Source organism: Girardinichthys multiradiatus, chromosome 11 (assembly GCF_021462225.1).
Source record: "Girardinichthys multiradiatus isolate DD_20200921_A chromosome 11, DD_fGirMul_XY1, whole genome shotgun sequence".
In the NCBI taxonomy this organism is placed as follows: domain Eukaryota; kingdom Metazoa; phylum Chordata; class Actinopteri; order Cyprinodontiformes; family Goodeidae; genus Girardinichthys; species Girardinichthys multiradiatus.
The window spans coordinates 42,928,675-42,956,039 of NC_061804.1; the positions used below are offsets into that span (position 1 = coordinate 42,928,675).

Below are 27,365 nucleotides of genomic sequence, written 5' to 3' on the forward strand. Positions count from 1 at the left end.
AATGATTTTAAATGCTCAATTTAAACTATTAACTGAAACATATTGGTAAAAGTTTCTACTGGGCATAAAGGTTAATAAGGATTTTCCACCTTGGAACAGACAGCGTAAAGGACCTCGCTGTCCACAGTGAGAAGCAGTTTATTGTAACAGAACCCTCCCGGACAGACCGTGGCTGAGCTGGGCTCTCCTGGAAGAAGTTAGGAGGAAGGTACAGAGCACCAGGAAGTCTCTGACTCTTGGTCCAGATGTGGACTACTTGTAAAAGGAATATTCCCAAATTACTGACACACATAATAGGTCAGAACAGTTCTAAGGAGCTGCCTCCTCCCCAGGGAGAAACGTCTGATTTTATGTTTAGAAATAAGAGTGCATTCATTAAATCCAGTCTGTAGTCCAACTTTTCTTTCCTTTCCTTTATCATGCCACTGCTATTTACTTGTTTAATGTTTTTTATCATTACAATGTACTTTTATCATCATGTAAAGCACTTTAAATTGTTGCTAAAATGTGCTATACAAATAAAATTATTTTGCTTTGCCCAAAAGACTTTAACTTAACTTTTAAGTTTCACTGATTATCAGATTTAAGTGTTAGTAAGATGAAGCTGAAGACCTCATGAGGCTGAGGGAGAACATACACCCCAGCCTAGCAGCTGAGCTTTATGTTGTTTACACTTCCGCACTATGCCACCCATAAATAAACAAAAAATAATCAAAATAATGTTTAATGCATACTACTTTATCATAAAATACCCCAATGTAATTGTTTCTTAATAAGGTCTTCTATGGGGTAAGAACGTTGTCAAAAACGTGTATGTAAAGACAGAAATGTGTGCTTAAAAACTACGTTTACTGGCAGTGAGGAGTGTGACAGCGCATGTGCAACGAGAATCGACTAACTCTGTGCTCCACTAACCAGCCTGAGATCACGTGACGCCAAGTCGCTGATGTAAATTCGTATTCTCAAAGAAAAGAAATCGTATTCACAAACTGTTATAGCATATTGTATTCATAAAGAATAAACCACAACTGTAAACTTGAACTTTTGTTTGCAATTTCTTGAAGCTGTAACATTTTATTGTGTATTCTTATAGAGAAAATATACAATACCTCTTTTGGATTTTACTTATGCACAACTATTGACTTATATGCACACATTTAATCTTTACATACACATTGTTTTTGACAGCATTCTTACCCCATAGTCTTCCATCAGCAGTTTGTTGGCTGACAGCTGCCAACTCATTGGTAAATAAAATATTAGGCAACGATGATGGTGGATATTTACCTGGTGTATCCAAGTTTTTCTTTTCTACAAGATGTATTTTTGTTAATATATGTTTTAAAAAAATACTATTCTGCAACCTAAATACTGAAAATGTGTTGAATTAGTTTAGGTTAAGGGTGTAAGAAAGATTCATGTTTGATTGATTTTTTTTATTAGTAAAAATGAATTTTGTTAATTAAATGAAAGTTTGAAAAGTGTTCAGTTACTTTTTAGGTTGGGAATTGGTGAATTGAAAAGAAAAAAGGAAAGCAGCTGACAGACAGCTGGAATGGACTCCTGGCCAGTCCGTTATTATATGATTTGTATTGGTCCAAATTTCAATAACTGGTGCGTCCCCATACTGCAAAAATAAGTTTCTTGTTTTGATTTAAGTTTTCTCAACTTTCATTTCAGTTTATTTATCTAGTGCCAGTTAACAACAAATAATAAGGCACTTTATAACACAAATCAATCCAATTTATTCATAGCAGTATATAAACAGTCCAGTCATAGAGACAGTTCCACATTCAATTTAGTTAATTCCAGTTTGCTCTTAGTTATAATTTATTGCAGCCAAATACAATTTCTAATGCTAGTTGGTAAAATGTTTTCTACCTTAGGAAGGTCAGCCTCAAAACCCCACTGCTGAGGAAGAATTGAGGAACGATAGAAAGGACAGACTCCCTTTTTTACTAGAGGAGACCTCCTGTAGAACCTGGCTCGGTGTGAACAGCGATCTGCCGCCATCGACTGGGAGTTTGACAAGACACACAAAAATGAAATCATCACTGAAATAAAAAAATAAATTATATATTATTTGTAAATCTTGCTATATTTGACCTTTTTATCTATTTGTTTAGTATAAATGGGACTGACTCTACAGTTACAGTGAAAGAGTACATAACCTCATTATTAGCATGCATGTTATATTCATTTGGACCTTAAATTATACCTTTGAACTGTCCTGGATTTTGGTGTGGGATCATTCATTTTTTTAAACATATAGTTTCATCCAAGTTTGTGAGAGGAATTTAAAAAGGTTGGATGTAGCCCCTCTTCATTTTACATCTACTTCATTTTGAAAGCCTCACATTGAATCTTTCAAACATTCTTTCTATTATTTTTTATTATCAGAACTCTATTCTGAAACGGTGTGGATTACAGAAAATCCATCGTAAACTCAAACTTTTGCTTCTGGTTTTCAACATTCATTTAAGGCATTTGTTGTATCAGATAAATACCCAATAAAAGGATGTAAACTTCTGTCAAGCAATGTGTGTACCCATGTCCACGTGTGCAGAGGCAGTGTGAGCAATGAGAGGCAGATTCAGAAATACTAATGTTTCCTCTGTGCCTTTTGTAAGGAACACAGTGATTAGACCTCCAGTCCCCTGGGTGGAGCCCCTCTGTGCCCTGGGTCCTGGTTTGATTTACTTTGACTTGGACAGGAAGGTCAGATGTGTCCCTAAAGGATTATGGAGACAGTAAATATAGTGAACAGTTAAAGATTATGGGTCTGTGTGTGTGCGCAAGTTTTTGCAGCTGAGTGAGGACCATTTTGTGTGTATGTGTGTGTGTGTGTGTGTGTGTGGCAGTATTCAGTAGATGGAGACACTTCAGTAGAATCACAGGCAGGAGTCGGAGGGACGACCAAGGGAGTACGGATTTTTGGAGCTTAGGGAGAACTTCGGAAAGGATTACGGAGAGACTAAAACGTTTTCTTTGTGGCTGACAGAAACCGTAGAATTTATTTTGCGCAGCTTTGCTCAGGCTTGAGTTGTCAGTTTTCCAAAGTTACCATCAGGGACTCTTTTATATTATCTACACTTTAAATATTTAGTAACTGTCACTGTCATGAACAATTTTCTTTAACTGATAACTTTAACTGTTTTGAATCTTAATTCCTGAACAATTAGGAATGACACATGCGGGAATCACATGTTCCCGGTATTATAGTTGGGGGTTCCTCTTGCTCTCTGTTAACATATAATGATAGATTTGATTATTGTATTTCTTCGTTGTTATCCACAATTCTCCTTGATATTTACTATTAAACTTACTGAGGTAATTTGCCATACATCAATGAACAAAAGCACATCCAGTTTTTAACAGATTTGAATAATACTGAGTGCAGCTCTGCTGACTTTCTTACATATAGTAAGAAGTAAAAAATAATCTCCCAATTTTTCTAAAACTCCTTTTAAAAATTGAATATAATAAAACACATGGAAATAGATTAATAACCCTAACGCAGAAATGTTCTTTTCTTATTATTTTCACAGCCTCTATTTTAGTACCCCCTCCTTACTAATGTGAGCCTCTGGTCATACCTAGCTACCACAGACAGTAGTCCCCACTGAGATGTGCAGGAATTAGTCAAATACCATCCCTTCAGAGGCTCCTTCCTAGCAGATTGCTGGAGGTGGAAGCCTGCTGTGAGGCCCCACCACACTCCCACTGTTCAAGTGGAGCTTTAAGCGAAAGATCAGGTGTCCGGCCTTGAATGCATGATTGAACTTAAATCTTTTACATGTGTGCCACAACTCGCACATGTGGCTCAAATGTAGCCAGCCAGTCAAGTGCTCAGTGGAATTTAATTCTGACTGACCATCCATTTTTTCTGTTTTTGTAAATGGTCACAGATTTAAAGTTGGAGACTGCTGTTGTGCTGTTCTGATCTATATTTATTGGTACTGTCTGAGTAAAGAGGGGATTAAAGACATTGTTATAAGTGTGGGTAGCTGCTTAATGTGTGTGTATATGTTGTTTAGATTACAAGTGAAATCTCGTTGTTTTTCATAAATGGGCCAGGAAAGCCTTATTAAAAAGAAGGTTCGGCCTGTATGTTTTTAAGATATTTGGAGATATAAATATGTATTTACATCTTTAAAGTACTGAAAATTTAAAGTGATATAAACAATCAAAACTGGAGAAAAAAAAACACTTTTTACATTTTTTTCCCTAAACATGTAAGAAAAAAGCTGTTTCTGATGAAGAATAAATTAACATTTACCCACACTTAAAAATTAAACATAGGGATATCACACCAGGTACACATGATTAGATCTTAATAACTCAGCACTAAGGATGTTTGTGTTGTTTAAACCTCAGATATGTCATTTGGTATGCTTCTGACTGTTAAAGTGAACACCATTCAGGGTTGAAGGAGCTGCCCTTCAGAAAGAAATTTGTTAGCCGAGCATTCTGGTCCCAGTTTGAGCAGAGCAACGCCTACTTTTCGGCGTCTATATAACTAGATCAAACACTGCCAGTTTTTTTTTTTTTGTTAAATCCTTCGCAAGGGGAGGCTTTAATGTAAAACAATTCCCCAAATGAGTTTTGCACAATTACCTTTAGTTTCACAGCAATTTTTACAGCAATGACATTTAAAGGTTCTTCAGACATGGCTGACTCTGCATAGTTTTCATAGAACATTCTTCATTGGTTTATATAGATTGTCATGAATTATTCTTTTTTTCAATAAGATTCCATCAGTTGCAGTAAAACAGGGTCGAATTTAGTTCAATTTCCTTTTATTATATTGATTTTATGCTGCCACGATGGCACATTCTGATGATACACAGGGTAAATGTCATGACCAAAGGCTATGTCATATGCAGAAGAAGTCCTACAATGGAAATCAGCACTTTTATTTGACTAAATTGTGCCAAAATGCCACAATTGCCCACCAAAACCTTTGTGGAACAAATATGCTTCAACTGATTCAGTCCAAATCTGCTGCAGTTATAGTCAATATGATGATGAATACAACCAGAGTGTTATGATTCTGGCACGTCTGCTCTACCCTGTCTCCCTGGCTACAATCAGCAGATTAGATGCACCTGGTGGCTGCTGCGGTGTAGTGCAATCTGTGGAATGCCAAACACCTGTGTCTGCCCTGATATATACTGACTCTGACAAGCAGATGGTGCTGGCTGTTCAAATAGGTTCAACCATGAAAGCAGACTGCAAGATACTAAAAGATGTCTGCAAAAATTTTAAAGTGTGATGACTGGACCTACAGTTGGCTCTCTAACATAAAGTGCAAGCTTGTACAATCCAAATGAAACTGCACAAACTTTACTTTCACCTTCTGTGATGGTACCCAGAGCTCTCTCACAAGAGAAGAACTCATGAACATCAGGGCTACTACATTAGAGGAGTTATTTCCCACTTTTCTGCCTACTGCTCTGGAATTTTTGGACATTCTGGTCAAAGGTGCGCTCACCAACAACAAGCTGGAAGCCCCCACTCCATCAACGACCGACGCCTCGCCAACGACCTGAACGAGTTCTACTGCCGCTTTGAAAGACAAAGGGACAGTCCTGCAACCATCCCCCACGACACCCCCCAACACCTGCAGCCACAATCCACCACCCCCACCTCCCCAACCTCAAGAGGGGCCTTGGCACCTCCAACCCCCACCCTGAAGTTCACCCCCACCAGCCCCCTACCCACGCCGGGGACGGCTCTTTCCATCCAGGAGAGGGACGTCAACAAACTCTTCAGGAGACAGAACCCCCGGAAAGCTGCTGGACCGGATTCTGTCTCACCAGCCAGCCTGAAGCACTGCACTGATCAGCTGTCTCCAGTCTTCACAGACATTTTTAACACCTCACTGGAGACATGTCATGTGCCAGCCTGCTTCAAGTCCTCCACCATCATCCCTGTTCCCAAGAAGCCAAGGACCACAGGGCTTAATGACTTCACACCCATCGCCCTGACCTCTGTGGTGATGAAGTCCTTTGAGCGCCTTGTGCTCTCACACCTAAAAGACATCACCGACCCCCTCCTGGACCCCCTGCAGTTTGCCTACAGAGCCAACAGGTCTGTAGATGATGCAGTCAACTTAGCCCTTCACTTCATCCTCTGGCACCTGGACTCCACAGGAACCTACGCCAGGATCCTGTTTGTGGATTTCAGCTCTGCCTTCAACACCATCATCCCAGCTCTGCTCCAGGAGAAGCTCTCCCAGCTGAGTGTGCCCAACTCCACCTGCAGGTGGATCACTGACTTCCTGTCTGACAGGAAGCAGCACGTGAGGCTGGGGAAGCACGTCTCTGACTCCCTGACCATCAGCACCGGTTCCCCCCAAGGCTGTGTTCTCTCTCCTCTTGCTCTTCTCCCTGTACACCAACAGCTGCACCTCCAGTCACCAGTCTGTCAAGCTTCTGAAGTTTGCGGACGACACCACTCTGATCGGACTCATCTCTGATGGTGACGAGTCCGCGTACAGATGGGAGGTGGACCATCTGTTGGACTGGTGCAGCCAGAACAACCTTGAGCTCAATGCTCTAAAGACAGTGGAGATGGTTGTGGACTTCAGGCAGAACCCAGCCCCACCTGCCCCAATCACCCTCTGTGACTCCACAATTGACACTCTGGAATCTTTCCGCTTCCTGGGAAACATCATCTCCCAGGATCTCAAGTGGGAGCCAAACATCAGCTCCCTCATCAAGAAAGCCCAGCAGAGGATGTTCTTCCTGCGGCAGCTGAAGAAATTCAACCTGCCAAAAACTATGATGGTGCACTTCTACACAGCCATCATTGAGTCCATCCTCACCTCCTCCATCACCATCTGGTACGCCGCTACTACATCCAAGGATAAGGGCAGGCTGCAGCGTGTCATTCGGTCTGCTGAGAAGGTGATTGGCTGCAGTCTACTGTCGCTCCAGGAACTGTACACCTCCAGGACCCTGAAGCGGGCAGGGAAGATTCTGGCTGATCCCTCCCACCGCGGTCACAGACTCTTTGAGACTCTCCCCTCTGGCAGGAGGCTGCGGTCCTTCCGGACCAAAACCTCACGCCACAAGAACAGTTTTTTCCCATCTGCCACCAGCCTTGTTAACAAAGCCCGGAAACCACACTGACACTCTCCCTTTCCTCCAGACCCCCCCTTTTTTTGCTGACAGGACACTTGTAACTCACATCTCTATGCGTTACATTAACGCTCAGCTTGGACTCCTGCTTTACTTGCACTGCCATACTTGCACACTGATCATCTGCACTGTTGTACCGCTCTGGCATCCTAGACTGCTCTACATTTACTCTCACTCACTTAAAACTGTGCACATATATTTATATTATATTGTAGATATGTTTATAGTGTTTAATTTGTATTATATTGCACTGACTACGCCAAAACAAATTCCTTGTATGTCCAAAAACGTACTTGGCAATAAAGCTTTTCTGATTCTGATTTCTGATTCTGATTGATGTGCAAGATGGAAACCTTTATCTTCTAAAAAATCCGAGACCGACCTAAAATTTTCAGAAAACCTAGACGAAGACCAGGATTTTACTCATTGTTTTATAGGTGGAACAATCACAAATTTGAAGTAGCAAAACTGAGAAACTCCTTTATGTTATATTAATAATAATACATTTTATTAAAAAGGTTCTTTCAGTGCACACAAGGTCACCTTACAGAAATACAAAGTGATAGATTTCTTAAATTTATCAATATTTTTCACAATTAGTCCCTCTCTACTTTTTGCTTACAGTAGCAGTACGTGTCTAATTGCACTGTTTCAAGCTGGCCCAGATCTGCAGGCCTTAACATTTTCGTATTAATTATTGTTGGAGCAGGAATATAAAAATTGTTTTATTTCTTTAAATGGTAAATGGACTGAACTTATAGAGAGTCTTTGCATGAAAGCTTGAAAAATTCTGTATAATTGTCATGATGGGTTCTGAACCATGAGATTCTAGAGCAGCGCAATGGAGAGACAGGAAAGATTTAAACAAGTTTATTGAAATCGTGTTTCTGGGCAGTGCCAGGATTCCGTAGCCAGTGGGCTTCAGGGATCGTCTCACTAGGAAAGAGAGAGCGGTTACTATCAGGCAGATAGTCTATGTTAAAGAGTTCCAGGCTTACTTGTAGATGAGTGTGTTGGTTCTGAGGAGAAGTGAACAAGCCACGGAGACTGAGGCTGACAGGCGTGCATGCGGTATGAGCAGGTTCCTCCAGATGGTGAATAGTGTTGGAGGGTGGACAGGCAGGGCAGGTGAAGTGAGGAGCGATCTTGCAAACTGATCCCTGTGGATCCTAAGTGGTCCTTGGACTAAGGTAAATTGATTGAAGTATTTACCATTGGGCAGGAGGCTGAACCACAGCGGGTTTTCCAGAAAGGGGGTTTGCTGACAGCGAACAGGGTAAGAACCAGAACCACGGAGGATTTATCCAGAGCAGGGTTTCGCTGACAGCAACCTTCAAGGAGGAACAGAGCTGGGGTTAGCAAAGGCAGGTTAGTACAAAGGCAAACACAGAGCAAGGTTCGTTGATCTTACCACTAAACAATCCGACGCCTCCTCCAAGGTCTCAGCTGCTTAAGACGCTCCTCAGTAATTGCTCTTGTCCACCAAGTACTGCATCCCTCTCCCTCGGCGTTGAGAAGCCACAATTTAGCGGACATCGTAGGCCGGATGACCGTCGATTTCCTGGGTGGGTGGAGGGGGAGGAGGCACAGAGGACTGGGCAGGACAAGTTTGATTTGTGAGACGTGGAATGAACATGGAGGTGAGACGTACAAATAATGGACTGATGTGTTAAATTTCGAATGGATCAAGAAATCTTGGGGCAAGCTTACCGGAGAAAGCCTTCAGGGGGATGTTCCTAGCATGTAAGTAGGAGCTGGTCTCCTCCTCTGATCCACGTGTCTTTTATTGGTGATTCATGATTGCTGGAGTGCCACTTTAGTGATGTTCCAGGATCTCTTGCAACAGTTGAAGTGAGTTCTGACGGAAGGAAGAACAGATTCTGGGCAGGAAGACCGTAGGGGTGACTGTTGGTAACCCAGGGAATACCTTGAAGGGTGACAGGCCAGTGGCGGCAGAGATGTGAGAATTATGGGCATTTTCGGCCCAAATGACATTGTCACTCCAGGTTCTGTGGGTTATTAGTGCAGAGGCATCTCAGTGTGTTTTTCTACATCTCCTGGTTCAACCGCTCACACTGACCATTGGTCTGTGAATGGAAACCAGAGGAAAGTTTTGATGAAGCTCCAAGGATAGGGCAAAAATCTTTCCATACCTGAGATATGAATTGTGGGCCTCGGTCAGAAATGATTTCTTTAGGTTTTCCGTGGATTCTGAAGACATAGTTCAGGAGAATCTTGGCAATAATAGCGGCAGATGGCAACTTGCAATGAGATGGCATGTCTATGACAAAGAGAATGAGAGTCTTGTGAAGTGAAGGTGGCAAACCTTTAATGAAGTCCAGGGCGATGTTGGACCAAGGCCGGCTGGGAATGGATAGTGGTTGGAGGAGACCGGCTGGGGCTTGATGACTGTTCTTACTGCGGGCGCAGATGGAACAAGCACTGACGTACTCAACCATGTCTTGGTTGAGAGTAGGCTACCAGAAGTACCTTCTAATAAAGGCGGTCGTTTGACTGGAACCAGGATGACCAGAGAGAAGGGACATGTGGGCCCAATGAATGTCCAGGGACCGGATTGCAGATGGTACGTAGAGACGACCTGGTGGCCCTCTTCCAGGACCTGGTTTGTCTGCCTGGGCTCTTTGCACGCGCCCTTCTATGTCCCAAGTGAGGGAACCGATGACACAGAACTGGGGAACCATGGTCTTAGGTTCAGGATCCTCCCATCGGAGGGGAACTGTCGGGAGAGAGAGTTAGGTTTTGTGTTTTTTGAGCCTGGTCTGTAGGTTATTGTAAAGTTGAACCTGGAGAAGAATAACGACCAACGAGCTTGATGGGAGTTGATGGGCGTTAGCTTATTGAAGATATGTCAGGTTTTTATGGTAAGTCCAGAATATAATGGGAAGAGATGTACCCTCTAGCCAGTGACACCACTCCTCTAAGGCCAGTTTGATGGCCAACAGTTCACGGTCTCCAATGTCGTAATTCCTCTCGGGGGGCGTAAAGCGCCTAGAGAAGAATGCACAATGATAAGGCTTGTCGTTGTGGGCGGACCTTTGGGAGAGGACGGCTCCGACCCGGTATTGGAGGCTCCGGCACAAATTGGAACTTGGGATCTGGATGAACCAGAATGGGGGTTGAGGAAAACCTCTCTTTGAGAGTCTGGAATGCTCTTTCTGCATCAGGGGCCAATGAAAAGGTATTTTGGTGGACATTAGTGCCATTAATAGTGAAGATAGGAGACGGAAGTTTCGAATAAACCGCATGCAGAAGTTGGCAAACCCCAAGAACCTGTGAAGTTCTTTCCTTGTGTTGGGTATTGGCCATTCCACTACGGCCTGGATCTTGCTGGGGTCTGCTTTCACCTCTCCACCCTCTAGGATGAATCCCAGAAAGGTTACTGTGGGTACATGAAACTCACACTTTTCGGCCTTTACGAAAAGGCGATTCTCCAGTAAGCTCTGAAGGATCTTTCTGACATGGGTTGTATGTGACTTGAGGTCTTTCGAAAAAATTAGAATATTGTCAAGGTAGACGAACACAAAGATGTTCATGAAATCTCTGAGTATGTCGTTTACCAGGGTTTGAAAAACTGCAGGCATGTTGGTCAGACTGAATGGCATGACCAAATACTCAAAATGTCCCAGGGGGGTCTTAAATGTTGTCTCCTATTATCTCCTTCTTTGATTTGGACCAGGTGATAAGCGTTCCGGAGGTCAAGCTTTGTAAATATGCTGGCATCTCGAACAGTCTCTAGAGCGGAAGCCAAGAGAGGAAGTGGGTACTTGTTCTTGACCTTTTTCTAATTTAATCCTCTGTAATCAACAATCAGTGTAATCAAAATCATGGTCTCAAGGTCTTATCTTTTTTTTTTTTTTTTTACAAAAAAAGAAACCAGCTCTGAAATGAGAGGAAGATTGCCTAATGATGCCTGCTTTCAAGGAGTCATTAATGTAACTCTCCATGGTTTCCTGTTCTGCTCCAGACAGATTGTAGAGTCGTCCTGGTGGTAATGGAACGCCTGGAAGCAGGTATACACCACAATCGTAGGGGCGATGTGGTGGCAGGGACAGGGCCTGATCTTTGCTAAAAACTATCTTTAGGTCATGGTGATGAGGTGGAACATGGCAAAGATCGGGTTGAGGTTCAGGATTATCAGAGAAAGCAGGACTGGAGACAACAGCTGAGCGAAGACAGGACGAATGACAATGTTCACTTTACGTCTCAATAAGAGACTCAGCCCAGTTTAAATGGGGGTTATGGAGTTTTAACCAGGGATGTCCTAGAACTACGTTGTACCCTTTTATTAGAAACACAAAAAAGGAAATCTCGTGATGGTTGCCTGAGGAGATGAAATGAAGAGGAAGGGTCTCTAGATGCACTGTTTCTAATGCGGTGCCATCTAAGGTAGACAATAATACACTGGACTTACACTAATGTTTACACAAAAAGAAAAAAGATGTTTCACAAATGACATCTAAATAGAAATCACAAACATAAATCGGTTTAGTGTAGAATTGTTCAGTATAGGTTTGACCCGTCTTGGTACATTAGATTTTGTGCGAAAACCATATAAATTAGTCCAAAGTCATTATAATCTGTGAAATTACCCTTTACTCACTGAATCGGGTGGCCACTTTAGAGTTGGAGCCTATCTACAGTAATCATTGGGGGCAGGGTACACCCTGGACAGATCACCAGTCCATCAAATGGAAACATAGAGACACACAGGACAAACAGCCATGCACACAAACACTCATCCTAAATTTAGAGAGACCAATTAACCTAACACGCATGTTTTTAAACTGTGGGAAAAGCTGTGGTACCTTGAGAGAACCCACACCTGCACAGGGAGAACATACAAACTCCATGCAGAAAGACCCCAGGCTGGGATTCGAACCCTTCTTGCTGCAAGGCAAGAATGCTATCAGCTTCATCACAGCGCAGCCGCTCAAAAATGCAACTCATATGATTTATAAAAGCCTATAGTGGAGGTCTCTAGGGTACAGATCACTACTCCATGACTTGGTGGTCCTCTATTTTTTTTTTCTGAGCATCATCGATTCTGAAAATAAAGCTACCCACAGCTAAAGTCCAATGATCTGTTCTGTCTCTGTGCACCTCAGAGTGGAGTATCCAATGTTTGTTACTCATAAACATAGATGCAGGCAATGGAGACAAAATAGTCTCCATATTTTCCTTTAGCCCACTGCACATTAACATGGTTGTACACAACACTTCAACAATAAACTTTGCAAAGTGTTTGTTAGATTTCACTGGACCATTAAAGTTAAATGACAGGTCTTTATGATGAAACTGTAACTCTACAATGAAAACTGAGAAATCTCCTTAATGAAGAGGGATTATGATAAACTGCTAAGACACAAATACACAACAGCTTAAACGTTTGGAAGGAAGGTCTATACAGACGAAATATTTGAAATCCATTACAATACCTTTCGTACAGAACAGTCTGAGTTCTATGGATCCTAGTCTGATAATACAGTAAATACATCCTGTGTTTTCACTGATATTCACTGTTTCCTGAATTTACCTTTAGGTCTTGTTCATGTTACCAGGTTGTTGCTGAATAAAGGTAAACAAAAGAAAAGAAGGGCTTTGTTTTTTATCTTATAGGCCACTAATAAACTGTGTATGGAGCATTGAACTTTTAATTCCTGACGGTTGGGAAATCATAAAGCATGGAAAAAAGAAAAAAGAAAAACAAGATGATGACATCAGCAAATGTAACTTGTATATCCTGATGCTGTAGCTGACTGTGCACTTTCCACCCTATATCCAAATACACTTGCATTATATAAAACAGGAGTGCATCATAAAAAGCATACATACCTTAAAGATGTGGCAGGATTCATTGTTTTACAACTTCAGTTTCACATAAAACATATGTTTATATTTATCATCATATGAGACGAGATAAAAAATGGTGTGACAGCAGAGTTACACTTTCATTTACTGAACTTATAATCATGATTTAATAAACAGATGAACCCGTTTATTTTTTCCCAGGCTCTGACTGGAGATTTGGATGCTTGGTGTGGGCCAGCTAAATGTAAGTTATCTTTTGCCTTTTTCTCGTGCAATCTGATTCTACACTTTAGTGACAAAACGGTGCGCACGTAAAGTGGCTTGTAAAAGTATTCATACCCGTTGAACCTTTCCACATATTGTCAAATCACAACCACAAACATAAATATGTTTTGTTGGAATTTTATGTGAAAGACCAACACAAGGTGTTATACAATTGTGAAGTGGAATGACAATTGTACATGATTTCCTTTTTCCTTACACATAAAAAACTGAACAGTACAGTGTGCAAAAATATTCAGCCCCCTGTATAACAATTGCCTTCAGAAGTTGCCTGATGATTGCTAATGGCTAAATAGAATCCACCTGTGTATAATCTAATCTCAGTACAAATACAGCTGCTCTGTTACAGCCTCAGAGGTTGGTTAAGAGAATATTGGGGATCAAACAGCATCATGAAATCCAAGGAACACACCAGAACAGACCAGAAAACCATAAGAAGTCCCGTTTGCAGTTTGCCATAAGCCATGTTGGGGACACAGCAAACATGTGGAAGGTGCTTCATGTATCATGTATAATTTTGTTCCACTTCACAATTTGTGTTGGTCTTTCAAATAAAATTCTAATAAAATATATTCATGTTTGTGTTTGTAATGTGACAATATGTGGAAAAGTTCAAGGGTTATGATTACTTTTATGAAGCACTGTATGTTAGATGACCAACAAACTGACCTTGCACTGAAATCTTTGCTAAATATTTATTCTTTCTTGAAAAGCACAGTGGCTAGCATAAGCAGGCAGTTAATGATTGCCCTGCAATGTATGGTATACATGGCAATGACATCTCTGTTCTCTGCAAAATGTTTCAACATTCTCAAACATCTCTAGCATCCCTGGCTTATCTGGTGATCAGATTATGTATGCTACCATTTCAAATGCAAAGGCAATGCTGGAGAGTTATTTTTCTTATCCATCATGTCTTCATACCCCATTGTGAGGGGTATTATAAATAACTGGTGATTCTGATGCTGCAGAGACAAAGAGGACGATGAGGGAACGCCTTTGCTACATAATTTAGAAAAATATCTAGTGTCACACAATACATTTATGTCAAAGAAATTACAACTATTTTTCTTATTTTCCTGTTCCATCATTCAAATAAATAAATAAATAAACAATATTACCTTTTAGATTTAGAGAGAAATCAGTCCTTCATGAATATGGATTGGATTATTATTTCTTTAATTGCAGCGTATCAATATGCCAATGCCTTTAAAATTGAATCTGTATTTTCAACCTAAACAAATAGCTGTTGTACAAACACAGCTTTCACTTTATTTCTCAGACAGTTATTCCTATTTCCTTCTAAGGCTGTATTGTCGTGTAGTTTTCTAAAATATTTGTACATAATAGAGTCACTTTAATCGGAACACAAAATCTTACATCCTTCAAGCGAATGTGTCCTTCAGTATTATTTTGTTGTTAGCTGTTTTTCACCTATGCTCTATTAGGTAGAAAGTTGAAAAAGTGCTAAATTGTTTTCTTAGAGGATTTGAATATTAATGCCCGTCCCTGTGGTTCAGTCTGAATTAAGCCTTCAAATTTAAATGTCTTCTGGTCCCTCGTGTTAGCAACTAATTGCAAATTGAAGGACTGAAAGCACACAATTTAAACCTTGGCTAAATGAGAAATAATCTCTGAAGAAAATCAGGGATGGGCTGGTTCAGATTCTACAACCATGTTAGCAAAAATGAAATCAGAATTCAGTAATTTGTTTTTAAATTGTGTACCTTATTAATTAAATTAGATTAAATAAAGAAAATGAATGAATGAATGAATGGTAAAAAATCTTTAAGTATTGGTTGCAAAAAGAAGAAACACTAGCAACTTTGAGTTCCCAATGGACACAGAAATGGGATTATGCTGCACCACGAAAGAAAACTATAATTGTCCACTTTATACAGTGAGGTGAAAAAAGATTGTTTTGATGGAGTTACATCTTGTCATGAACCCGTTAGTCTCATATCAAATGCCCTTTTTATTTTATATTCCTTTACGTGAGTAGATCATATTAAGTAGTTTTCTTGATGATTCTCAGATTTACAGCATTTTGTATGCTGTTTATCTCGCTCAAAATTTCTGTGGCAGCTCCTCTAAGTCTCAGAACTTGGTTCTCAACCCTTCTCAGGTGGAAGGGTTCCCACAGGTTTAGGAGTTTTAGTAGAATGAGGTTTAGAAGTAATGCTAGAATGAAGCAGGGGATGAATGGATGGATTGGGGCTTGTTCTGCAGTAAAGTGGGTGCTGCTCCAGTATGTTTTGGTGAAGAAGGAATAAAGCTAAAAGGCCAGATTACACTCACCGGCCACTTTATTAGGTACAGCTTGCTAGTACCGGGTCGGACCCTCTTTTGCCTTCAGAGCTGCCTTAATCCTTCATGGCATAGATTCGACAAGGTACTGGAAACATTCCTCAGAGAGTTTGGTCCATATTGACATGATAGCACCACACAGATGCTGCAGATTTGTCGGCTGCACATCCATGATGCGAATCTCCCGTTCCACCACATCCCAAAGGTTCTCTATTGGATTGAGATTTGGTGACTGTGGAGGCCATTTGAGTCCAGTGAACTCATTGTCATGTTCAAGAAACCAGTCTGAGATGATTTGGGCTTTATGACATGGTGCAATATCCTGCTGGAAGTAACCATCAGAAGATGGGTACACTGTGGTCATAAGGGGATGGACATGGTTATCAAAAATACTCAGGTAGGCTGTGGCGTTGACACGATGCTCAATTGGTACTAAGGGGCCCAAAGTGTGCCAAGAAAATATCCCCCACACCATTACACCACCACCACCAGCCTGAACCGTTGATACAAGGCAGAATGGATCCATGCTTTCATGTTGTTGATGCCAAATTCTGACCCTATCTTCCGAATGTCGCAGCAGAAATCGAGACTCATCAGACCAGACAACGTTTTTCCAATCTTCTATTGTCCAATTTTGGTGAGCCTGTGTGAATTGTAGCCTCAGTTTCCTGTTCTTAGCTGACAGGAGTGGCACCCGTTGTGGTCTTCTGCTGCTGTAGCCCATCCGCCTCAATGCTCGACATGTTGTGCATTCAGAGATGCTCTTCTGCATGCCTTGGTTGTAATGAGTGGTTATTTGAGGTACTGTTGCCTTTCTATCAGCTCGAACCAGTCTGGCCATTTTCCTCTGACATCAACAAGGCATTTGCGCCCACAGAACTGCTGCTCACTGGATATTTTCTCTTTTTCTGACCATTCTCTGTAAACCCTAGAGATGGTAGTGTGTGAAAATCCCAGTAGATCAAGAGTTTCTGAAATACTCAGACCAGCATGTCTGGCACCAACAACCATGACACGTTTATAGTCACTTAAATCACCTATCTTCCCCATTCTGATGCTCGGTTTGAACTGCAGCATATCGTTTTAACCATGTCTACATGCCTAAATGCATTGAGTTGCTGCCATGTGATTGGCTGATTAAAAATTTGCGTTAACGAGCAGTTTGACAGGTGTACCTAATTAAATGGCCGGTGAGTGTATGTTCCAGCTACCACCTGTGGTTATGACAATCAACCTTATACGTATTTAAAAGCCTTTTGGCTTCCCTTATAAATGAGGTCACATTTGTAAACAAAAGTCATTGTGAGTAGAGCAGTAGAATTAAATATGTGGGTCATGCCCAAGAAAAACCTGCCCAATCCTTTCTGCTTGTGCCAACCAGCTCATTTTCCTGTTGATTTTTTGTTTTGTGTTGTTATTTGGGTTTTAGGTTAGAAGAAACAAAACTTGCTGGCAATTCAAAAATTTAATAATAAAATATAATAAAATATAATATATATAATAATAAAAATAAAAAAACATGGCACCTCTTTTTCATGCTGGTCACCAGCTTGGTCACACATGGCTGTGGAATACCGTACCATTCTTCAACGAGAATGTAGTTGAATTGGTGACTCATGCACTCCACAGGCAGATCCTACAATTGTTTAATAGGACTTCAGAGGGGCATTGTATCTTGATGTATTCTCTGATAAACTCTGCTCTGTGGGATGGAACATTGGCATTTTGCAGGACAGAGTACTGACATGGAATTGTCACTGGTTGCAGGATCTCATCTCACTATTACTATTTGCTTCCAATGATCAATGATAATTTATTATTTTGTTCCTCAAAGATGCTCAGAAAGTGTAAGTGTTCCAGCTGCATACCATTCAGGCTTTGAGAGACTGAATATGACTCTGACCACTTACAAGCCATAATGCATGCTAATGTGGAGGCAGAAACTGAAACACTGGTTACCTGGAGTATTGTCATCGGAACTTAAAGTGGTATACACCTATTTATGCTCCTGTTTCATGTTAGAAGACATATAAATTCATTGTTATTTAATTTACTGTTATGATTCTGGCACGTCTGCTCTACCCTGTCTCCCTGGCTCCAATCAGCGTATGAGATGCACCTGGTGGCTGCTGCAGTGCAGTGCAATTTGTGGCATGCCATACACCTGTGTCTTCCCTGATATATACTGACTCTGACAAGCAGACAGTGCCAGATTTTTGAAAGCCATCGTGTGAGTAGATATCCAGCATTCCTTCCTGTCTGATCATTGTTCTTGACCTTGCCTTGCCTTTTGGATTTATGCCTCTGCCTGCTCCCTGTCGGACTATTTGGATTTTGGTTGTCGACCTTGTTTCCTGCATCTGGTTTATGCCTCTGCCTGCCCCTTGCCTGACGCCTCTTGTTCCGATCGTTGACCCTGTTTCTGTCCTTGGATTATTGAGCCAGCCTAGCCCTCGGATTATTCAGCCTGGAGTCACTTCTTACCTGTGCTGTGGAGATCACCGCCTGCCGCCCACTGAGGTTTCCCCTCTGGGTTTCAAGTTCCACTCAAGACAAAAGCAGGTTAGTGGCTTTTGTGATCCCTGCAAAATCTGGAGAGACTACAAGTCACTAATCCCTCTTTCTGCCTCAGTGATTCCTGGAAGCTGTGAGGAGTGTTACCTGTGTGACGTTTTCCTGTGGCTGAATAAACCTTTTAAACTTTCAGTATTGTGTCTGGCTGAATCTTGGGTCTGCCTTTTTCTGATCCATAGCAGAAAAATCTGGCCAAAAAATGGACCCATCGCCAGCACAACAGTGGCGTTCCCACGTTGATGAGACCCTTTGCTGGTTGGGTTCCGGCATGGAGGAAATAATTTCCACATTACGTTCTGGCAATCTTGTCTCCGAGACGCCACCGTCACAAAGAAACCACGCCCAAGTGACACGGACAACAGCAGAGGTAAGGGAGCCACGCCTCTCTCCGCCTGAGATGTTCAGGGGAGACTCAGACCAATGTCGAGCTTTCCTAACTCAGTGTGAAATTAATTTTGAGCTTCAGCCGTCATCCTTTCCCACTGAACGTTCCAAGGTGGCGTTTGTTATATCTCTGCTGGCAGGAAAGGCAAAACAGTGGGGAACTGCTGAATGGCATAACAGGTCTGCATCTTGTGATCTTTATGAAACTTTTTCCAAGGAACTCATTTGAGTTTTTGACCCCGTCATTCCACGTTGTGAGGCCGCAAGAGGATTATTGTCCCTCAAACAGGGTGATCAACCTGTCTCGACCTATATAATTGACTTTCATTTGTTGGCTGCAGAGAGCCGTTGGAATGAGGCAGCACAAATGGATGCATTCATGAAAGGATTAAACGAAGACATCAAGGATGAGCTAGCGACCCGTGATTATCCTTCTTCCCTGAAACAACTCGAGGATTTGACTGCTCGCATTGATATTTGGCTGGCAAAGAGAAGGAAGGAGAAGCGCCATGAGAAGGGTCGCTCATCATTAACTCAGGTTTCTGCACACCGGTATGAAAGAAGGAGTCAGTCACCTCTCACTGAGGAAAATGATAATTGTGAGCCCATGCAATTGGGCAGAACCAAGATTAACCCCGAGGAGAAAGATCGTCGGAGAAGATTCAAGCTCTGTTTTTATTGTGGAGAGAAGGGACATTTAGCACTCAGGTGTCCACTAAATGGACATGCTCAGCAGAGGAAGGGAGGTCTCTAGTGAGCCGAAGTCAACTATCTGCCTTCTCCTTCTTGTTTCCTTCCCATTTTCAAACCTCTTCTTTGTCTCTCCAGGGGGCCGTGTTTATTGATTCAGGAGCAGAGACGAAACATTTGCAAATAAGAACGGCATAAAACTTATTCCGTCAACTGACACAAGAAATGTGCTAGCTTTGGATGGTCACATCATGAACAATTCACATCTCAGGACGGAGGAGATTACCTTACAGTTGGAGGTAATCATCAAGAAAAAGTAACTTTCATGATCATTAATTCACCTGAACATCCTGTAGTCCTAGGGGCCTCCTGGTTGCAGAAATACAACCCTCACATCGACTGGAAGAAAAAATAAGTTTTGGGTTGGTCTGAGTCATGTTCCGCTGACTGTCTTTTGTCTGCTGCTACGGATGTCAGTGTGGAGAATGAGGTTGAGGAGACCTATCCAGATTTATCCAAGGTACCGCAAGAATACCATGATTTAAAGGAGGTTTTTAATAAAATCAAGGCCACAGCTCTGCCACCCTATAGACCTTATGATTGTGCTATTGATTTGCTTCCTGGCACATCACACCCTAAAGGCAGAACCTATTCATTGTCCGGTCCAGAGCACAGGGCCATGAAGAGTTATGTTGATGAGGCATTAAAGGCAGGGCACATTCAACCCTCTTCCTCTCCTGCAGGTGCTGGTTTCTTTTTTGTTGGGAAGAAGGATGGTTCATTGAGACCATGCATTGATTATAGAGGCCTTAATGAGATAACAGTTAAAAATAGATACCCTTTACCACTCATGAACACAGCTTTTGATCAGATCCAGGGAGCCAAGATATTTTCTAAGCTGGATCTAAGGAATGCATCTCATCTGGTCCGAATCAGAGAAGGAGATGAGTGGAAAACGGCTTTCAACACGCCTACGGGCCATTATGAATACAAGGTCATGCCATTTGGACTTACTAACGCTCCTGCAGTTTTTCAGTCATTGGTCAATGACGTTCTGAGAGACATGGTGGGTCAATTCGTATTTGTTTATCTTGATGACATACTGATTTATTCTCAAGATCTGGAGACCCACAGAAAACATGTCAGAGCTGTTCTCCTGCGTCTTCTCCAAAACCAGTTGTTCGTCAAGGCAGAGAAATGTGAGTTCCACATAACTACCACTTCCTTTTTGGGCTTCATCCTTTCCCCAGATCAAGTGCTTGTCGACCCCTCCAAGGTTATGGCCGTATTGGAATGGCCTGTTCCAACTCATCGCAAGCAGCTTCAAAGATTTCTGGGCTTCGCAAACTTCTATAGGAGGTTTATTAGAAATTACAGCCTGGTTGCTACTCCCCTAAACGCTCTTACCTCTTCCAAGGTGAACTTTGTGTGGAATAAGGATGCAGAGAAGGCCTTCAATAGGTTAAAGGAACTCTTCATGTCAGCTCCAGTGTTACGGTCTCCTGACCCAGAGAGACAGTTTATCGTGGAGGTGGATGCCTCAAGCACTGGGGTCGGAGCTGTATTAAGCCAAAGAGGTGAGGATGATCGTGTTCACCCATGTGCCTTCTTTTCAAGGACTCTGTCACAGGCTGAGCGGAATTACGACGTGGGAGACAGAGAGTTATTGGCTGTCAAGTTGGCGTTGTCAGAGTGGAGACATTGGCTGGAGGGGACTAAGGAGCCATTTATGGTGTGGACTGACCATAAGAACTTGGAGTACCTGAAATCAGCAAAACGGCTAAACCCCAGACAGGCTAGGTGGGCTTTGTTTTTTGGTTGTTTTAATTTCTCCCTATCTTACAGGCCAGGGAGTAAAAATGGCAAACCTGACGCCCTATCCCGGATTCAAGAGCCTGAAGAATCTCAGTCTGCGGGTGAAGAGGAGTTTATCCTTCCTGAAACCGTCAGGTTGTCTGTGTCCCGAGTGGAGGTGGAAAGGGAGGTCCAGGAAGCCATTAGAGATCTGCCTATCCCACCATCATGTCCACGTGATCGCTGTTTTGTCCCTGAACTCCTTGTGCCTAAGGTACTGGAGTCTTGTCATTGCTCTCGTTTAGCTTGTCATCCAGGAATCAGCAGAACCATTCAGACAGTTCAAACTCAGTTTTGGCGGCCATCGCTGGTCAGCGATGTCAAAGACTTTGTTGCTGAATGCACTCAATGTTGTCGAGCCAAGCCTTTTCGTCGCCCCCCCTGTGGGGTTGTTGCACCCTTTGCCAATTCCCCCTCGCCCATGGTCACATATTGCGATGGATTTTGTGACAGGTCTACCGGTTTCTAATGGTCACTCTGTAATACTAACCATAATTGACAGATTTTCAAAAATGGTTCATCTGGTCCTCTTGGAGAAGCTTCCATCTGCTAAGGAGATGGGTGAGATATTGACCCGAGAAGTTTTTAGGTTCCATGGAATTCCAAATGACATTGTTTCCGATAGAGGACCCCAATTTGTGTCACGTTTCTGGAAGGAGTTTTGTTCGTCGTTGGGAATTTCTGTTAGTCTTTCCTCAGGGTTTCATCCTCAGTCTGAGCCAACCAAGAAGCGGAAACCAAACTTCGTATCTTATGTGAGTTTGACCCAACCAAGTGGTCGCAAAATTTGCCCTGGGTTGAATACGCCATGAACTCTATGCAATCAAGTGCCACTGGTTTGTCAAGAATGGCCAATCGGAGACGGATCTCTGCCCCTAAGTACCAGGTGGGGCAAAAAGTTTGGCTCTCCGCCAAGGACCTCCCATTAAGGGTAGAATCCCGGAAATTGGCACCCCGATTTGTTGGACCTTTCCCAATCTCCGAGATCATCAACCCTGTCGTTGTACGACTGAGATTACCCAACTCCATGAGGATTCGCCCCACGTTTCACGTTTCTCAGGTCAAGCCCTTCGTGGAGCCCCGAATTGAGCCACTTTGCAAAGTGAAGGATTTAAATTTGGAACTTGGGCATGACTAAATCATTCACTCGCTTCAATACCTCTCACTCTTTATGGTGTAATTAAAAACTTATATTGTATCATGTTTCATGGTGGGGCTGACCGATTGGTTTGATCAGACCCATTGTCAGTCTGTCTGCTTGCCTGAACATTTGTGGCAGTGTTGGTGGATGATGCGTATATTTTGCAAGGACTGCCGCGACTTATAGTTGGTACTGGAAAGTAAAATCTGGCCATCCCTCTCCACCCTGGTCATCTTCATGAACCACTTGCATGTGTTTTTTGTTGCTAAATTATCTGGAAACTCAGATGTTCTCAACATATGGCTCTTGGGTTCCTCTGCAGCCCACAATACAAGAAAAACTTCCTAGAACAAGTAAACCCTATACTCCATTTTGTAAACTAACACATATTAGGACATATTCAAATCATGCGTTCGGAATGCCAAAGTTGGTTTGTTAATGTGTACATTTTAACTAATTAAATCGCAAGTTATAATGAAATAGCAAAACAAATTGAAAAACAGACTTTGACATTTTGTTTTCTACAGCGTGGACTATGTGCTATGTAAGTTTGATTGATTTTTGTCTTTGTCTCGCTAGTTTGTTTCATGGCCAATTGCAGAGTGTTACAGAAGCATTTGCAGAATGACTCCTTTAGTCTCTTTACTGGAAAGAGCCTCCTACTCTATTTGACATGGCTTTGTAAAAGTCAGACTGTCTCCATCAAGCTTCTCAACTTGTCCCATCTACTCTTTCAACTCAGATGTTGTTCAGTCTTAAATGCTAATGACCCTTTAAATTGCAATTGTTAATATGCTCAGATTTAGAAGACTGTGGCTGTCTTTTGTTGATAGTCAGAGTAGGCCTTGTGAACGAAGTAATTTGTTTCCTACACACATTCCCAAATAATCACACAGCTTGTCTCCTTGTCCTCTCAGCCCCCAAGTGTTCCCCACTCTTCCTATGCTTCTCTTCTCTCAGAATGTCTACCATGATTCCCCGCCAAGGATTGTTTTACGCTTAATTTTGTTAGACTTAATGAGATTTTACTAATTAAATCTCCTTCTGGTTGAAAACCCCCACTACCTTTTTTCCTTACATAGCCCCCCAATAAAAATCATTCCAGTCCTGGAGAGATTACTCGGGAAGCTATTTTACACAACTAAACATTCTTATTTTCGTTTAATGAATACCAGCGACAGTGAGTTGTAAAAGGAAAGGCCAGTGCTTTAGTGGGATTCTCAATTTTGTGCGGAGATGCTCTGATGCTCTTTTCAGACCTGATTTGGTTTGTAGAGAATAGAACAGAAAACATTATGGCCACTGTAACAAAGCATGTTGAAACACAATACAGATCAGGTCTGTGTTTGTTATAGTGTTATTCAGTGTATGGGCAATAAATGTGCTTTAACTTCAGCCGGCCATGCTGTAATAACAGGTCAGATGTTATAAAGTATAATGTTCTAGATCCATGTCTCTTATAAAAATCCCTGTAGTAGCCGCTGGGCAGTGCTAAAAGGGAAGTGCTGAAGGCTGGGATCAAATCAGTTCAAGCAGTAAGGTCTTGGAGGTCGCTGCTGACAACAGCCGCTTGCTCTGCTATTGTGGACACCCCCGTGGGACACTCACACTGACTATTGTTGGAGCTGTTTCCCCCTTTCAACCCTAGAGATCCAGTGCCAGAGCTCAGCACTTTGGCCAAAATGTCTATTATGCACCTCCTCACAAACGCTCTTGTGCTTTTATTTATGTGCACACTCATATGCACTGTTCAGCATAAGAATCATCTATGCTGTGGCCCTCTTGCTTGGGTGAGCAGGCAGTGTGCCCGTTTTAGATGGGACATCTTTCTTCTTGAAGGCTCATGCTGATCAGGTTTCTGCCACCTGTCATTCAGCTTAGTACGCAGGAAAGGGGTTGTGGGCAGTAGGAGGGAAGGGTTGGGGTGCCATGGTAATATGGCACTGTGCCAGCACCCTGCCTGTTGTTTCAGCATACTCAGAGCATCTAAGGTTGTGCAATGATTTGGATTTGAACAGTTTATGTCGAGCTATATAAGAACAAAAAATAAACATATGCTATACACATTTTACCCCATACTGGGTAAAAGGAAACTAACAGATTTCTGTTAGTTTCTTTTTACCCATACATACAGCATATTTATATTCTGTATGTTTGCCCAAAAGCTATACAGTAAATATACATACTGTAAATACTGTAAATATTACATTCTGTATTTATACATAATCAGGAAGTCAAATTAGCTAGAAAAGGAGTGGGAAGAAGACAAACTTATTTCTTTTTTGATTCCTAAGGTCATGTGGTTGAAAGGTTCCCCATCAATTATTACACATCAAATTGTTTTTTTTTTTAAAAGTTTCTACGCACTACTGGAATCCATATTTTAGTTTCCTAGTTTTAAAAAGTGGCACTATATAGTGAAATATATACAGTGCATTAAAAAGGTATTCCTCATCTTACAGATTTCTTCAGTTTTTTTTTGTTTTTTTTTTCTGTAACACTGTTTCAGACCATCAAGCAAATGTTAATATCAGACGAAGATAATCTGATTAAATTGATTTTTATTATTTAATTTTTTAAGTGAAATTCGCTATCCAAACCAACCTGGTGCTATATGAAAAAGTTATGGTCCCCTAAAGCTAATTGCTGCTTGTTCCACCCTTGGCACCAACAAATGTCTCTTAAGAGTTTGTCATAACTGGCAATTAGTCTTTTACATTGCTGTTGAAGAATTTTGCCCCATTCTTCTTTGTAGAATTGTTCTAATTCAGTAGAATTTTAAGGTTTCTGAATAAGAACTGCCTGTTTAGGATCATGCCACAGCATCTGAATCAGGTTTAAGTCTGAGCTTTTACTAGGCCATTTCAAAAGCTTTTTTAAAACCTTTTTCTCTTAGCCATTCAGAGGTGGATTTGCTGGTTACATTCCTGAACCTTTCTTTAAATGGTGTTGGCAAATTTAAGTTTAGCTGTTTTAAGAGGTTTGGAAGTTATTGAGTATTTTGAACTCATGAAATGATTTCCAGTTCTGTTTTGGGAACAAACTATGTGATTTACCTTCTAGGTGACATACTCTAAAAAACGTTCCTTGACATTTTTGTGACATGGCTTCCCTTGAACACTTAAATGTTGTTCATTATCAGCCTCAGTGTGTGATCTTTTCATCACCCTCACTACCTCTGTGCTTAACTGTTTTCTTCTGGTCCAGTCATATCAATTTCTGCCTCAGTCGGCATCTACTGCACCAACTCTAATTGTAATTATGTTGATTTAACTTAAACACATGCAGCTCCCCCCATGCTATCTGAATGGGAGCTTATTAGTTGGAATATATATATTTTTTTATTTATTCCCATTTCTCAGCTTCCCTGTCGGCATTTCCAATTACTCTTGTCGTGCGGCTGTAATTGCCTCCATGCTAATGGCCGCCAGACAATCGTGCTAAATGAGGTGAGGCCGAGAGGCTAGGAGCCTGACTTCATTAAGAGCTAATGGGATTTTATAAAGGGGGCTGAAGACCCAGCTCATCAAAAACAGCAAGATGGAGGGAAAACAAAACAGATGGAGGGGGAGAGCCAAATCACAACCATAGTAACTTAGCCTGCTTCTCTTGCTGTCACTCATGCAAAAAGAAAGTCTTATTCCTCTATTAAAAAATGCTACATAACTGTAAACACAAAGCCACTTAAAACCTCCACTGTGGCTTAAAGTGGAGAAATTGACATAATGCTTAACAGATCTGGACTGAACTTAAACAAACTAATATAATTTGCCTTACGGAGAAGGAAGCTGTCTATGGGCAGCAACTCCTTTCCAGCAAAGTAACAGCAACTGATAGAAGAGCTGCAATGTTTTTCTGCAGAGTGGACAGTCCAGGCCAACTACTCCCACATTATTCACACATTATTTAGATAGAGACAGACCTAAGCAGCACACAAATAGATGTGAATGCAGATTCTTTTACACAACAGCTTGTTCTAAAATCAAGGCAATGATCCAAACTATAAATCTGTGCATGCTAAACAACAAGTATGAGCAGAAACCACTCAGGTCATGTGTAACAAAGCAGCTAAGACCTTTTTTATTAGCTGACCGCTATAAACACATCACTAAAATCTGTATTACGATGAAATATGCATAGTTGTGTAGAGAATGACACAAAGTTAGAACACTTTTAAAACAGGATTCTGTCACAGCATGTAAATCATTAAGAACTGAACAAACTGAGCAGAATCTTTTATACAATGGAGTGTTGGTGTCAGTTGAAGAAAGGTTTTTTTGCTTTCACTCTTCCACTCGAGAATAAAGTAAAAAAATCAAAGTAAAGTCAAAACGATGAAAATACATACACTGTTATAGAAACTGTATACTGACTACTTTACATTGTATCAAAGTGTCTTATCTTTAGTGTTATCCCATGAAAAGATGTAAAAAAAATATTTACAGAAATATGAGGGGTGTACTGACTTTTGTGATCATATAAGATTATTAAAAAATTACACACTCAAGTGAATAGAAAGGTAAATCTAATTTATCTAAACATCCCCTGGTCAAAAAATGCTTTTTTGTGATTACCTCTTCAGTGTTAGTCAGGAATGGAAGGTAATTATCTACTTCAGGGACAACATACAAATATAGTTGGCTCCAAGGGAAATATGGTGCTTCAGGTCTGAAGCGTTGTACTGAATGGACACACAAAGAAATATGTACTAATTATCCACAGGCTGCATGGTGGAGAGTGAGTGAAAGTAAAGTTTTGCTTCCCAAGTTTTAAATATTTACTCGTTGAAAGGGATAGGTAGAATAGTCCAACCCTTTGAATAGTGCTGTGCATCTCTTTCTTCCCTGCATTATTTTTTTTTACTGACTGGGATCTCGATCTTGAGCTGAATTCTAGTATTTGCCATAGTGACATAGTGATGGGCATGCTTTAAAAGTATTCAAATGTTAGAGTAACATCATACATAGGACACGTCTATGGATCATACAGTATGTATGAATCTGATATTCCTTATAGTGGTTTTAAGCATGCAGAAACGGTATATATTAAAACAGCATATTGATTTAATATTGACTTTATGACTTTAAAACAGTGTAACAAAGTTGTTGTCAGATTCATTGTTGTGCATACTATTCTGTACCAGGGTCGTTTTCTTGAAC

At 41.4% G+C, this 27,365-nt stretch overlaps 1 protein-coding gene across 1 annotated transcript in view; it reads left to right on the forward strand.

The window, feature by feature from the left end:
* The window catches only part of pknox2 (pbx/knotted 1 homeobox 2), a 196,963-nt gene that overhangs the window by 40,190 nt on the left and 129,408 nt on the right, over nucleotides 1-27,365 (forward strand). Inside the window, exon 2 of the mRNA XM_047378753.1 lies at nucleotides 13,176-13,218. The gene's annotated coding sequence lies outside the window, so the exon portion shown is untranslated. The remainder of the gene's footprint in view (nucleotides 1-13,175; nucleotides 13,219-27,365) is intronic.